Raw genomic sequence first — 12,853 nt, 5'->3', positions numbered from 1 at the left:
ACTTATGAGTGAGCAATCCTCTTCCTCTCTTCTTCTTTCTTCCTGTAGCCGATACATAAGCAGTAGAGTGAAAAAGAAGGTTTTCTGTTCAAGTTCCACTTTTAACTCTACTGTGCATGCACAAGTGCACAGAGAGAGAAACAGGGAAATAATTGCTTTCTTGCATGTATCCCGAGCCAGTGCAGCTTTCTGCTAAAAGGAGCAGTGGCCTGGGCTATCAGGTAAGTAAATAAAATACCCTTATATTTGGCACCCCCATGGAATGGACCTCTCCTTCTTCTTTAATGAAACCAACTTTACATGATGTAGTTATTCTGAGTCCCTTAGCAGCAGGTCTTTATTTTATTTTTAACTGGTTTGTTTTTTTTGTTCAGAAGCTCTCTATTTTGATATTTCAGCATTTATCTTATCGCTAGGGTCCAAGTAACTCTAGCAACCAGGCAGTGGTTTGAATGAGAGACTGCAGGATAAAGAGGCAAATAAGTAGAAAATGCATCAATAACAATAAAATTGTAGCCTCACAGAGCAACAGAATTTTGGCTGCTGGTCAGTGACCCTCATTTATAAACTGGACAGAGGCAGAAGTAGAAAGCAAATAATTCAACAACATTTGTCTATTCAATTCTTTAACATGCTAAAAGTTAACTTAAAGATGAAATTACTATAACATGATTAAGCAAATCTTTTCAACAATATTATCCGTCAGTACAGAACCCACCTACCTGCCAACTGTCCCTTTTTAGGCAGAAAAGTTGTTTTCCAAAGTACTCACAGGTTAGGTTGGCATTTTTAGAGGTTAGTGTAAGGCTTTATAGTACACCTAACATGAATTAGGTGTATGATTTAAATACTAAAAATTGACAAGGTCTGGACCTTGTATACATGTAGTTACATATTGGGTTGCCACCTTTAGTAGGAAAAATAGTGGCCATAAATAAAAGGGGTAGTGCTGTGGCAAAAATGGATGGTTCTGGGCCTAAATAGCGTATCAATGAAGGTGCATTGCTGGTAGATTTCTTAACACCAGACCCAGCCTTATCCAGTGTTTTACCAGCTAAACTGGAGTAATACTGTATGCAGCAGATGGTAACCCTAGACATACATAAAACCCTAAAATTCACTGTAAAATATATCCTTAATAAATAATGCTTAGCCATGTCACTTGTGACAGGACTCAATATGTGTATTATAAGAAATAATACATTCTTAATACTAAAATAGCATATATACTGTATGGATATAAGAAAACAAATGACAAAGTACAAATAAGAGAAATGTGCTGTTCTCTAATTCAATGAGTTTCATTCAACTGAAATTAACCATGGAAGGCAGCACCTCCCTGGACATATTCACTGATTGGGTAAATATCCTATTGTCATGTACATAGCTACTAAATGCAGCCCTTTTATTAAATACTGATGTTCTGTTATGCAAGCACCATAACAAAATAATTTCCGTATAGCCAGGTGGGACACTGCAAAGCTTTGGAGAATACTGTTGTAATACATCTAAATTGTGTTGAAGGATGTAGTTCAGATATACCTTGCCCCACCCTGTCTAAAGCCTGAAGCCTCAAAACAACGCCTGTGTATTTAAATGAGGTACATTACCGATTGGAATGTTAAAGTGAACCAAAACGAGAGCCTTAATTGATTGAGTGTCATTTTGTATGCTTAATTGTTGTTGGATGAGGAGCAGCTTTGATGTAATCATTGGAAAGCTTTGTAGGAAACTTATTAGATAAAGAAGCTGCAGCATGAAGTACAGACTCCAATCAATGAACTAATTTACTGGACTAAATTTTGCTCTTAAATCACACATCCCCATCATGAGTCTCTCAATCAGCCACATGAGGTTCAAATCTAATGCCACACAGTGACTGTGATCTTTCAACATATTGCTGCTTTCTACAAACTGCACAGCCAGTTACTGTCAAAACTGTCAAATTCGACTAGGGAGTGATTCACATTTTATTTGAGTTTTAAACAAAAATTTAAAAATTGATTTTCGAGATTTATCATACTCTGGCCCTTTAAAAACTTGAATTTGACTATTTGCCAGCTAAAAACGGGCGAATTTCTGATTATGTCAATGGGAAAGGTCCAGGGATCAATTTAGGGGCAGATTTACAAAGCTCGAGTGAAGGATTCGAATTAAAAAAACTTCGAATTTCGAAGTGTTTTTTGGGCTACTTCGACCATCGAATGGGCTACTTCGACCTTCGACTACTACTTCGACTTCGAATCGAACGATTCGAACTAAAAATCGTTCGACTATTCGACCATTCGATAGTCGAAGTACTGTCTCTTTAAGAAAAACTTCGACCCCCTACTTCGGCAGCTAAAAGCTACCGAAGTCAATGTTAGCCTATGGGGAAGGTCCCCATAGGCTTGCCTGTGATTTTTTGATCGAAGGATATTCCTTCGATCGTTGTATTAAAATCCTTCGAATCGTTCGATTCGAAGGATTTAATCGTTCGATCGAACGAATAATCCTTCGATCGTTCGATCGCAGGATTTGCACTAAATCGTTCGACTTCGATTTTAGTTCCTGGTCGAATATCGAGGGTTAATTAACCCTCGATATTCGACCCTTCTTGAATCTGCCCCTTAGTGTTGTTTGCAGCCTTCCTAACATTCAAATTTTTTTTCAGAGAAAAAACTCAAATCGAGTTTTTTAAATTAGAATTGAACTCGAAACTAATTTGAATCGAATTCAATTTGAGTTTCCCGGTCGATTAAATTCTGAGTTTTAAATATTCGATTTTATTAATAAATTTCGATTGGTCAAGTTTCGAATTTATGGGAGTTTAGGGGAGTTTGTAAAAACTCACATGAATTCGAAAGTCAACCTTTGATAAATGTGCCTCCAATTGTAACAACCAGTTCACAGCAATTCCTACCAGGTGCAAATCTAATATGACATTTACATAAATAGCCATAGCTAAGCAAATCATTTTCCATCTATTCTGCTTGTTACTGAATGTTCTATTATTAGTAAATACATATTTTTCATCATTACACGTCATTCTGAGCTTAGGTCGCATATTTCTGGCTCTTAAATATTTCATATCTGGAGAAGACTGGCTAGCAACTACATTGGAAATGTTCTGTTTGGAACAAATGTAGCGTCATGTCAGGCTACAAAGCTGTTGTGTTTGGCATTATCGATTCCCATGCCAGATTTGTGCTGCTTCATTTGCAGCACATTGTTTGTACCCCAAGCACACTAGTAATGGGAAGCCCAGCAAACAATAAAGAGCTCCCTGAAGGTCTGCAGCCAGTGGAAAAAAAAACATTATGTCTGGCTTTCTCGTACACGTACTATTTTATGTACTGAAGGGCGCTATGTAAATACAAGCAGTCATCATCCATGCTTTGGGCAATAAAGTAGATTTTCTAGGCCAAGCTTAGATATAATGTAAAATAAACAGACCAACTGGACAGTTTTAGGATAGGACAGATCCGACAGAAATTAATTTTGCCCTTGGCCCCTAGCATCAGAAAGAAAACTTAGGGGAGGGAGGATTTACATAAACAAGTATGAATACAGATTTTTACAACATTCATTAATTTTTTTTAAGAATACACACTTTTATGCATTATAGTCACATAAATAGTACTTAGGTATATCATTCAGTTCTAAATAGTGCTTAGTCATGCCTAGAGTTTCTGGAAAAAATTACTGGCCATCTCACTATTATGTTTTTTACCTATTAATAACACTGGTATTACGCATCACTTTTACTGGTGAACCCCAGCCTAATTGTATTGCCAGGCAGCCCTCTTCTCTAACTTTGTCTCAAAAATGAATAAGTACATAAGCATTATCTTGCGGTGTCTACACTATACCCCAGCTGCTTATTTCATATTGCAGACAGCAATAACTTCTCCATTTGTAAGTGTTTCACAACCAGGAATCCACAATGAGCACAGTATCCACAACACCCAGTGTGAAGAAGAAAAAAGAACTGTTACATACTTACAGCATGTTTCTGTTTGATGAACATGTTGCAGCTTCAATCAGCAGCATAAAAAAGCCTGGCGTGTTGGCAAATTTCCCTCTTTTCATCCAATAAGGGCGCCTGTGTCAATACTAGCCTGTGCTCCTTGCTCCTACACAACAATACAATGTGCGCAGAGGCCAGGAAAAAGCTATGGCTTTATGGATAATTTACAGCAGGGATACAAAGGTACGTGTGAATTATTCAGCAGGCAATTAGGACAAACACATCAACAACCCTCCCTTTTACAGGCTCTTTTCTGCTCATTTCTACGGCACAATTAAGAGGCTTAAATGTCTTAAAAATTATTTCTTGCTCCTTCTTGCTTCTTACTCCTTTGCTCTTGAATCTACACCAACAATATGATGTGTTCGAGTCTAGAGTGAAATTTTGAAAATGACTACTATATATATATATATATATATATATATATATATATATATATATATATTCATATATATATTCCGTAAGGCTGCTGCACACACTTAAAAAGAGATAATGCCCCGGTGCTAACAGAAGTATTATATATAGTTTCCAAGAAATGCTGTTGCGCTCTAGGGACTTTTGCAGTAAGCTAATTGCAAAAGCTTTATTGGAATCAATGTTTCAACCCTCAATGGGGTCTTTATCAATGGGGTCTTTGACAAAGACCCATTACAGTATCCCTTTAATGCAGTACCAACATGATTCTCTTTCTTTGCACATAACGATGTTCCCTCTTCTCTGTGTTTCAATTCCTATCCTTCAGACTGATTCATCCTTTAGCACCTCTTTTAACCTCATTGTAGGCAACAGCCAAGCCCATCACTTGCACCCGTGTAATAAAAAACACTTCTGGTCTACAAGCCTTTTCACTTAGAGCTTCATTTTTTGGAATGCATTACTAATGTGCATGCAGTCTCATCTCTCTAAGTAACTCAAAAGGATGTACCTCCCCAATGAACTGCATTATCTAGTTCTGACAAATGGGCTAAGCATCTAATCACAGCACTAAGCAAAAACAACATTATACGAAGGCCACAGATAAATTGCAATACTGAAACATATTTATGGAATAACATAGTTCCTTTGTAAAAATATATTGCACAAATATATTTAAAAGAGGCACAAAAAGCAGAAGGCCGAGTGTTTTATATAGCTTAAGAAATTCATAACTCTTCACGTTCTTCGTATTGTAAAGTTGAAGAATATTAGAATTTACCAAGCCCCATATAGGCACAAATCTGAAGGTCAAGTGTTTTTATGTAGAACGTGGTAGCTTATAATATACTTCTATTTTCAAGGAGGTGATCAATTATTTCTTTTAGTACATCATTTTATAACATAAATGACATCACTACTACAGTTGACATCTCATGACATCACTGAGCACCATTTATAAAGATATGTTTTACAGGATAGGATTTATGACTGTGTACTATAAGGTTATTAGAATTCACCTCGAAATAACCATATAAACACACAATTCCGTGGGCTAGGTGCATTTACACAGGTCATGGAACTCCGAAGTGACTAATATGTGAGTTCTAATATATTCAAATTTTACAACAGTGAGTATGTTATTTTTTTTTACAATACACAGGTTTGTTAATGCTAACAACATCACTAACCCCTGAAGACATCACTAGGTAGTTTAAATAGTTATATTTCACGGGTTATTCGTGGCTCTTAGTTCATATTGTTACAAACATGTTTGTTGATGTTATAAGTCGTACTAGGTGTTTAGTCATGTTATTTGTTCTGTGGCTCAAAAATTATTTAAAAACAAACAAAAAAAAATAAAAACCAGTATTAACACGCACCGTGCTATACATTCAGTATGACCCTGTGTGAAACAAGAAAGGGAAATTTTTTTTCTTGTGATTAGTCATGCAAATTATCCCTTGTATGTCATATTGGCTTACAATGTATACAGGAGCAGTGTTCTGGGTACAAGTACAGGGTACTCTGCACAGCCAACCAGATTCAAAGGACAGAACATAGAATTTGGTAATAAGCTTCCACTAGTTCTACTGAATGCCTAGCTACATATAGCTACAAGGTAGGCAAACTAATGCAAGTACAATAAAAACTATTTTTCACGTCAACTCAGTGTGTTCCCTTTGTGAGAAAGCTGAAGGCTTGACTATGGGTTAAAACTGGAGACACACAGGTTTAATATTCCCATTGTATGCTAAGATAAAAAGTTTCAACTAGGCTGGACAGTTGCCTACATTTCCATTAGCATTGACTTTGTAACCCTACATGCAAGCTCAGTTTACTCTTATCAAATCTATGAATTCCAGGGGTTAAGAACCACACATTCTAATGCCCCCAGCATTGTATAACTGGCAAAATGCTGACTTCATAAACTGTTTCCTGGACCATCCAATGCATACCACACAACATCCCTCTGCAATAAGGTAATCTCAGCTTGGAATACGTTAGAAATTACATTTTAAAGCTTGGATGGTTTCTTCCCACCATCATGGAAGTGTAGATTTTGGGACCCATCGCTTTAAAGAGAACTAAAGTCTAACTAAAGAAGTAGGGAAAAATGTTTATACATTATGTTGGGTGCTTTAGCAGTGAAGATCTGTGTCTCCAAAGATGCCACAGTAGCTCCCCATCTACTTTTCTGCTCATTCACTGCACATGCGCTTACTGAGCTTAGGGGCCCCCTCACAATATACAGTACACATAAAATATAAATATCACAATCAGGCCCGGGCGGCAAAATTTTAGGGGTGGCATGCTGCCCTGTCACATTAGGTATGCAGCGTTCCTACACTGCGCTCGCACATGGGGGGTGCATGCTGACCACGGAGGCTAGGTCACAATATAAGGCTGATTAGTAATTAATACAGATATTACTCCATGGCAGCACATAAATCAGTGCATCTAGCATCAGAATTGAATAATCAGCCCTGTACCCTCAGTTTATTTTACACCCAAACCTCATGTTAGACGACCCCTAATGACAAGTTTCTCCTCCTCTTTCCACTGCCACTCCAGGAGGGAATGGATGCACTGAGAGCCTGCAGCTTGGACCCGGTAAAGTGATGGCCCCAAAGGTGGTAAGGCTTTTGTGAAATCGGGAAAACAGGGACCCTGCAAATGAGGTCAGGACAGGGTAGTTCTCTGTAAAGCACTTTCTAGGAAAGTAAGACAGATAGAACTAGTGAACAAGAGAGCCTGGCTCCAACTAGGAGGGATAGAAGAGGGCAACTCTCCCCTCAGGCAAGACTGGCCTGTAGTGTAGGGATCTAGGTATAGTGCTAGCACTAATCCAAAGTGTGGGGATCCAGGTCAGAGTACAGAGATCCTGAGGGTGCATTTATCCAATGTAGTACACTATCTCCACAGGCATGTCACTAAGTGCTGGCTCTGAATTGCTGTGATGTTACTTGACATGTCTGCTATAAGCCTCATATTGATTGTGAGTATAAAACCCTGATTGTGCTTTAAGAGAATAAAGCCTGTTTGTTTTGTTCAAGAACCTACTGGTATCCAATTCTTTTATTTAGTCAATTAGCACAAGTGAGGTGTAGTTGTACAACACCATTCCTTCACCCTTTCACATCCTGTTGAGAGAGGGTCAAATGTAACCGGTTCACTGCCTGTTTCCTAGCTGGACAAGGTCTAGCCAAGCCTACATGGGGTTACATATGTATGTATACAAATACAGTAACATATATAGTACACACAGTAAAATACTCATGTGTCATTTCCAGGAGGGTTGATACAAAGTGGTGCTGTATACTACATCTCTCTACTACAAGCAGCCCTCTAAACAGTTAATGACTGTGTTTAGCAAGTGCAAGATCAACAAGGAGTAAATAAGTTGTTTTTATAAAAATATAGTCAGAAAATGATAATAATCAGGAAATGATAAATGTGTATATGATAAAGTAATAAGTAAAAATGAATGAAGTCTAAAACAATTAAGTTAGCCGTCTCACTGATAAAAGTGTCCGTAGTGATAAGGTCAAGTAAATCTTGGAACTGCTGCTATTCAAAATATTTGAATATAAAAAAAAAATTTTGCAGTTTTTTTGCAGGATTCTGATATAGTTAAAGTTTTCCACTGAAGTCACATGACTTTAAAGTTCCAGACAACTGAATGCTGCAATTTTTAATTCACAACTGATACAATTTGTTTGTATTATTCTCAAATGCAAACATGCAAATTAGGGTTCATGCTCAGCCAAATGTTTTATGGAGGCTTTGGTATTTCGCCCAATCCAAAAATGATGAATTTGGTGAATTTCTTAAACTCTCTTACTTGTTGTTTTTTTCTAACTTGAGGATTAGTTTAAAAAGCAAAGTAAGACATGAAAAAGGTAGCTCTTTGAATGTACCCTGTAGTTAGTACTTGCTAAGTAAGGCCCATTGTGATTTATGGTACTGGTGCTAAAAGGGTGCTATTAGAACTCTTGCACCCACCACAACACTTTTACGAAGAGAAAAAACCTCAAACTTGAACACAAGAATCACTATTTTTAGTACAAAAAGTCTGTTAACTGAGGGTTTTAGCACTGAGGTGTGACTCACACTTTGGTAATTATTGAAGGAAAATAACTACACCTCTCAAGTATCATTAATGCCTTTCATTTAACCCTCTAATGCTCATATTATTACTTCCCTGAAATATACTGTCTCACATTTCTTTGTCTTGTGAATGTGTGTGTGAATATATATATATATATATATATATATACACATATATATATATATATATATATATATATATATATATATATATATATATATATATATATATATATATATATATGAATGAAAAAGCTCGCACTCAAGCACTTTGAGAAAGGCTTGAGTGCGAGCCGAAACGTTAGTCGTTTTGTTTTTGAATAAACACTTTTTTTGATGTGATAAGTCCTGAGAGTGCGAGCTTTTTCATTCATCTGTTTATTTTTTGGGCCTTTTGCACCCAGGCAATTTTGACCATTTGACGTGTTGTGCCGGCTATTGGACTACTTTATATATATATATATATATATATATATATATATATATATATATATATACTACACAAAAGCCATGAATATCTTGTAAATGAATTCAAATGTGACTATTTGCCATCTAAAACCTGCCGAATTGGTGTTTTAGCCTATGAGGGACCTCCTGCAATGAATTTGGAGACGTGTTTTTTTATTTTTATTTTTTATTTTTTTACTCGAATCGAATTCGATCCTATTCACCCGAATCTAAAAAAATCCAATTTTTTAATAAATTACGATTGGTCGTTTGTTTTTTCTTCCAATTTATCGGAGTTTTTAGAAACTCCCATAAACTCAAAATTCGACTCTTGATAAATCTGCCCCTTTGTGTACCCCCTGGGGGCAGCCTTAACCTCTTTTCTAAAGGATTTGTAAGCTGGAGTTCAGAAACTGTTATATGAACAAACATAATAACAACAATAAAAAATATCTTGTTCTCACCACACACTCATAACGTTAAGAAAAATTAAGAAACATGAGGATTATTACAAAAATAACTTTCCAGAAAAGCCTTATATGTCCTTATAGTCCAAACAGGTTGCAACACAACAAAATTGGATTCAATCTATTTACTGTGAAATTCACTGAAAATAGACTGCGAGTAAATGGCCAATAACAGCCTATGCCGGCCTCAGCATGGGGGTAGCTAGAAATAGCATACAAAATCGATGTAATCTGATTAAGGCATATAACAAGCGGGATGATAGGGTATAGGGTACAAAGGAAACCGGAAACCATCCACTACTCTACAATCGCTCCCAATCTTCAGAATAGAACACTAACCACTTTAAAAAACAATTAATGGCACCAGTGACTTAATGAGCATTTACCTGATCGATTCTTGTTCTTTCAGTGCTGAGAATACATGAAGGAATCACAAACATGAGCGCTGACTCACATTACCATCATGCTTCATCCTGATGAAAAGTAATAGGAATACATTAAAGTGCCGTTGCTGCTTGGTAAAACCATTTTGGCGGCAGTTATAGGATATGCATGTCCTAGTTATTAGCAGGACTCTGTAAATGTTCACTTACATATATGAGCAAAGATCAGTCTGCAAAGTGAGATTTCTGTATTTGTCGTTTGATAATATGCAAAGGAGCTGCCACATTGCTCCTCTAATTTATATTGACTCCTTCCCACCCACAAAACATTACTTACAGACCCAAAACATTGACATGATGAAATCTGCAGATCAGGACCAGTATGTTGCAGTGTCAGATCTGTACATACTGTAGCAATGGCCCAGTGAGTGATCTAGGGGCTGAAAAAAAATAGAATGGCGAGGATTTGGTAGAGCTACTGGCATGATTCCTATGACGAATAGAAATGTATCTGTTTCTATTAAAGTGGTGATAAGTAGGGTCAGGTGGTGTTCATACCTCTTAGCATACCAAATGGATAGAAAATATTTCTATTGCAACATGGGATCAATAATTCCCAGAAATGAAATTAATTTGCAGTTGCTGAACAGGCAGAAATAATCTACACATAGTATATACAAAGTATATGGTGTTCAGAGTCATTTAATTACATTTTGTCTATAACCTCCAAATGCTACAGTCCATTAGAGACCTTATTACATGAAAGAACTGAAGAACCTTCAAACAACAAAATACTCGGACAGCAGCAGGACAAAATTCATATTGTCAATAGCTAGTGGGTAAGTATAATCAATTTTTCAAGCTGGACAAGGATGAAAGAGGATCTGTTTTTAAAAGGAATTCTAGTCTATGCTTCTCAATTATATACAACATACAGTATCTTCACCAGGGCTCTTCTTGCCACGAGGCAAGGTGGCAGTGAACGGCCAGTTACAAGGGGCGGCAAAAAGCTGCCTCCTGTAACTTTAAGAGGCAAATTTCCAGTTTTTAAACCGGAAATTCGGCTTTGCTAGTGCAGAAAGCGCAGTACGCTCTAGCGATGCAGCCCCTTTTGTCCCGCTCCGACGCTAAACTTTTAAGCACGGAGCGGGAGAGGGGGCAGCAACGGGGTTGCTGCCTCAGGCAGCAGCCCACGGATCGCCAATGATCTTCGCCCCTAAATTATTAGCTGCAGGGCAGATACAACATGGGCCATCACAGAATATACGAGGGTGCTCAAAAGTAGTGATGTGCAGGGTCAGGTTTTTCCGGCCCGCATCCGCCGGCCACCCTTCCACCAGCGCTTGACTTCCGGGTTCCTTTTATAGACCCGTACTGACCTGGCCGTCGATGATGTCACAAAAGGGGTGGGGAGAGCAGGCGTGCGTCTATAAAAGTTCAACCCGGAAGTCGGAAACCAGCATTTATAAGGTCGCGGAAAGTGGGGTATCGGGCCGGCCCGCACATCCAATTAAATGTATGCAATTAAATGTTAAAGGAAAACTATACCCCCCGAACAAAGTCTCGAGAAAAAGATATTGCATAAAACAGCTCATATGTAAAACCCTGCTTAATGTAAATAAACCATTTTTATAATAATATACTTTTTTAGTAGTATGTGCCATTGGGTAATCATAAATATAAAATTGCCATTTTAAAAAATATGGGCCGTCTCCATGGATCCTACGATTCACAGTGAACACAAACAAACCATACATGTTAGGTCACATGAGCCAATTAACAGACAGAGTTTTGTCTTTTGCTTCCACACTTCTTCCTGTTATAGTTAGAGTTGTAGTATTTCTGCTCTGGTGATTTTTTAGGTAGCACAGAGACTATAATGAAATGGTGGTTCAAGGCAAGAGATGTAAAATGGTAATATTTAATTAAATATATATACCAGTTTGGTAAGATTCTTTAATATGCCACTTAATTTGATATAAACTATCTGTTGCTTAAGTATTCATTTTGGGGGTATAGTTTTCCTTTACGTAATAAAAATGGCTGATTCATGCAATGTGTGCAATCTTGTTAATGTCACCATCTTTAAGAAAAAAGCTAATGAACAGTTAGTGATGGAGAACCTCTTGGAGGGCTACGTGCATTCCATTTAAGTAGGAACTCTCAGTGATACAAATACACATCCAAATTGTGGCAAAAATGTAAAAATCCAAAAATAAGTCTTCAACCTGTCGAGGTCCTGTAGAAGTCAATGGCAGAGGTCCTATTAGCAATTTGAAGTTTCATTTAAAAAAAAGATTAGCACTAAAAATACAGCTCATTACTATATAGAGTGGACATTCTTGGCTATATACAGTATACTGTATACATAATATATATTTATAAATCCGACGTTTCGGTTCCCCACAGGAACCTTTCTCAAGGACAAACCTTGAGAAAGGTTCCTGTGGGGAACTGAAACGTCGGATTTAACCTTTTTCTCTTATTTCAATATGTGTATGTATATATATATATATATATATATATATATATATATATAATCAAAAAGAAAACCGCACCAAACAGGTCTTTATATGAAAAAAATAAAAGGTTTTATTTGATCAACGTTTCGGCTCAACAGCTGGAGCCGTCTTCAGGAACTAAAAATATAAATATATAAAATTCCACACATTAGTGTAACCAAAGATGCGCCATAAAGCATCTACTGATCATGTCACAATCCAAACTTCATGCCATGCTTTACACATTAACGAACAGATAATTTATTAATGAAACATGCAATAAAGGATTGTTTGGAGAGCTAAAAATGGAAATTTTTCTTATAACCAGAATCCCTGCTAAAACAGTTTGTTCTAATAGTTGATACCATATAAGCACTGTTCAGAAATCTACAGGGCCTCATAGTTCTGTGCACTCTGTACTTTACTCAAAATACAACCCAGCCCAGGCATACCTTCAGATCATATTCTCCTCTCCAGCAAATTATGATTGAAAACAAAACACAATTTCTTGACCTTCCTCTA

The 12,853-nt window shown here is 37.1% G+C and overlaps 1 protein-coding gene across 8 annotated transcripts in view; it reads right to left on the bottom strand.

Moving 5' to 3' along the window:
• Nucleotides 1-12,853, bottom strand: part of pitpnm2.S (phosphatidylinositol transfer protein membrane associated 2 S homeolog) — a 155,835-nt gene that overhangs the window by 114,550 nt on the left and 28,432 nt on the right. For 7 of the 8 annotated variants that reach the window (XM_041580356.1, XM_041580360.1, XM_041580353.1 and 4 more), the window contains exon 3: nt 9,834-9,920. The exons of the other annotated variant lie outside the window; for it this stretch is intronic. The gene's annotated coding sequence lies outside the window, so the exon portion shown is untranslated. The remainder of the gene's footprint in view (nt 1-9,833; nt 9,921-12,853) is intronic. 8 annotated transcript variants of the gene reach the window in all.

The sequence above is a fragment of the Xenopus laevis genome, chromosome 1S (assembly GCF_017654675.1).
Source record: "Xenopus laevis strain J_2021 chromosome 1S, Xenopus_laevis_v10.1, whole genome shotgun sequence".
NCBI classification, from domain to species: Eukaryota; Metazoa; Chordata; class Amphibia; order Anura; family Pipidae; genus Xenopus; species Xenopus laevis.
Note: the sequence above shows the minus strand (reverse complement) of the source record. Positions and strands in the feature narration are given on the sequence as shown.